The sequence below is a fragment of the Zophobas morio genome, unplaced genomic scaffold, assembly GCF_036711695.1.
Source record: "Zophobas morio isolate AGI-343-1 ecotype UQ-CSIRO unplaced genomic scaffold, CSIRO_AGI_Zmor_V1 ptg000089l, whole genome shotgun sequence".
In the NCBI taxonomy this organism is placed as follows: Eukaryota; Metazoa; Arthropoda; class Insecta; order Coleoptera; family Tenebrionidae; genus Zophobas; species Zophobas morio.
Genome location: NW_026972194.1, coordinates 100,072 through 103,558, shown reverse-complemented (window position 1 = coordinate 103,558; position 3,487 = coordinate 100,072). Strand labels below are relative to the sequence as shown.

The following is a 3,487-nucleotide window of genomic DNA, read 5'->3' as shown; positions in this document are numbered from 1 at the left end:
AGAAATCCCCACTCCCGACGAATGTGACACAGATTCGCTCATTGTTGGGTATGGCTGCATGGTATCGGAAATTCGTGCCGAATGTCTCTAGCATTGTAGTTCCGTTGACGAATCTCAGTCTCCAGTTTTGACATGTCCCGATTATAATCGCCCATTTGTGGTGCAGACTGACGGCTCCGCATATGGTCTTGTTGCCCTCTTGGTACAGCCTTATGATGAAGGAGATAAGGTGATATGTTATATCTCCTGTTCATTAACATAATAACATTAATAATAATAATCATTTATTGTTCTACAGATTACTCCAATTACAGGACAATATCTAAAACTAAATAAAATAAAACAAAATTAAACATATCTAAATAAATGTAAATAAATAAATTCAAATTATATAAATCAGATCAAACTATATTACATAAAAATTAACAAAGAAATTCTCAATTATTCAAAACAATTTCATCAACTTAAGAGATTATCACTTTTACTCTTTACAGTACACCATTAAATATCACCGTACATTTACAAATTATTGCGCGAAGATTTTCTACATATATGTCACATTGTTCACAAATATCATTACCATTTTTGCAAATAACATACAACGGTGATTTGTAATGCCCACCCTATTTGATTGTTTACGATACGAAGTAAAATATTGATTTTTTCTTTTTTAAAATATTTTATATGTATACACAAATAATTATCGTCATAAACATCATTTAAGCCAACGGATTTTCTTCATTACATCCCGCAGTTTCCGCAACTGAGAAATTGCAGTTGCAAAAGAGTGCGTCAGATCTCGGCGTTATACGGTTCATGTGAGGATGGGCTAGTCCACCCTGGTCCATTCTCTTGATTATAAACAACGACATACGTTCGGTTTTCTATGTACGTGATTGAGAGTAAAGAATTCGAAACGTACTTCTTTGCATATCCGTGTTTTCTTGCTTCAAGCGGGGCAGGACGCCCGGGCGTCAACGTATATCCCAAACGCTGCAGAATCGGATCTCTGATATTCGATTCAAGGATTCAATAAATTAATTTCGATTTTTTTACTTCTTTTGTATTGTAAAAGTATAGAGGTAATTATTTTTATTACTCTATTGAAATATGGGTAAGGTGGTAAGGAAAATAATGTTATGCGAAAATTCTTAAATAATATTGTTATAGAAAAGAGCAACACCATAACAATTAATAAATACTTTTTCATATCAAATGAAAATTAGTAATAACCATATTCTTGTATTATGACACCGTGTAAACTTTATAATGAAAAAAATCCGAATGACCAATGATGAGAATAAGTAATACACTTATTATTGCAGTACGTATGTGACATGTGTATTTTTTTATTATTACATATGCATTTTTGTTTCATAAATATAACTGTAGCAGAGTCAACAAAAGTGAAATATACGCTTAATTTATTATTTAATTCAGACTGTCCGCACAAGTTTGTTACGCGTTCGCTCTAGGATGGGTGGGCAAACCCACCCTGAAAATCGGTAACACTCGGCTTGGTTCGTCCTCGTCGGAGACACGACTCAATTGACCAGTAAAGTAAGGTTAGAATTTAGAATGCGCGGCAGTTCATAATTCAAAAATTCTACTATGGGTTTCTTATGGGAGCTTGATTTTACAGACAAAATACACCGCACAGGTAGAAATCTTAACTAGTTCATGCTACAAGCGATAAAGACTGTACAATTATCTTCCTGTTACTAAAGGTTTAACTATATAAAAAGCTTGTGTTAAAAAAATATCGCAAATTAAAAACAACGTTGTTCATCAAAGTAACGTACATCGTTTCTAATGCCTTGCGCATGAGTGAAACGGAAAATCCAGAAACACGCCGAACAGAAAAGGAACGTGAATGTTTTGGAGGGCCAGTGACGTTTAGATCGTGAAAATCCCCAAAATATGACAGTTGATTTCGTATTTTCATCACAACAAACAATCATAATCACAATTTTTGGATGATATATTAGTTCTGTGATATTGGTTCACATTAGGTTGTATATGTCTGTGGACTGGTTTTATTGTATTTGTTATTAATAGTGACAGAAAGACATGCGTTAACAATAGGGGCAATTACCAGTTTTTTTTTTGTTGACGATCGGAAATGCATTGTGAACGGATAAAATTCTTTGCAGTCAAATAATGCAGTGAAAGTCACTTGGTATACTGAATTAAATGTGCTTGAAGAGTTTATTCGAGCTAGAATGCGAAATAGCCAATGGTAAGTTAATGTATATTGATAAATTCTGTATCCAGTACAATTATGAGGTATTTTGTTTCATTTTGCATAGATATTCCTTAAGAGAGGCAACAAGTGAAACCACAAGAGGTGCATTTGTATGTCACCATATGGCTACACCTGCCCTACACGGGCGTTATAATTTATTTTGGACCAATAATTTGCGTTCTTGGAACGTACATCTGAAGAAAAGTGAATCAGCCGAGGTCAGAGCTGTGATCTCCGAAAATTCTTTTAATCCCCAAGTCAACCTAAAAACAGCTAATGTTGAGGTACAACTTTATGAAAGCTTACGACAAACTGATGGGAGCGAAGCACTGCTTTGGCTATTGGGCCCTGAACCAGAAAGATCTGAAGAAAATCTACTTCACAGTGTCGAAGAACTATTAGTGTCCGAGGACTATTTAAATGGCCCATCAATATAACAGTTTGTGGGTCAGTTTTTCACCAAAAGTGAATCAGATTTTGCATTAGGCGGTGCAATTTTTTATTGTAGAATATATTTTTTTTGTTTTGAAATAAATTGGTCTTTAAATTGTGATTTTTTTTAAATGGGTGTTTCAGACCCAATTCGTACTAAAATGAAAGTAAAATTTTCATTTTCTACCAAAAAATGTGAAAAGAAAAAAGCTTGGGATTGATGATGATTCTTAAATCAAAATTTGGCAATTGATTGAAAACATTTTCAAATATGAGATCTCCTTTATGTATCATTTTAAATTCACAGCCGTATCTCTAGCATGTGAAAATCAAAGCCATTTATGTGGAGGGGGAAGTCAATGGCAGTATGAACCACTGTGCGACATACGTTCGAGGCAAATGTAGTGGTAAAAGTTGAATTCAAATATTTATTAAATACCACCGGTTCCGTTCGTGTTTGGTATCAAGATCAACAGTAAAAATATGAGTCTTAATGGTACAAGTAGTGGTATATATAAGAAAATTACTTTAATGGTAGAATTTAAGCGTTAAAATGACGCCTCGATTTCACCCATAAGGATTACACGGGGAACTGAAATTCGGGTCTCGTGTTATGAACTGAGTTCAAATTTCGCGCGTCATTCACTTTACTGGTCAATTGAATTCAGTCAGATCAGAAACTGCATTCAGGATAGTGCATTTAATTATAAAATGTAGCTTATTCAAATTACCAAACGGTAATTGGCTACACAAAAACATATATTTCGGGGACAAGATGAATTGCAAATTTCTCGTAAAGTAAATTCGATG

General features: G+C 34.1%; 1 long non-coding RNA gene across 1 annotated transcript; it reads left to right on the top strand.

Moving 5' to 3' along the window:
- The first annotated feature begins 1,912 nt into the window (after nt 1-1,912).
- Nucleotides 1,913-2,796, top strand: LOC135144263 (uncharacterized). Its single transcript, XR_010283058.1, has 2 exons — nt 1,913-2,239; nt 2,310-2,796. It is a non-coding gene; the product is annotated as an uncharacterized LOC135144263 (long non-coding RNA).
- Nucleotides 2,797-3,487: the final 691 nt, after the last annotated feature.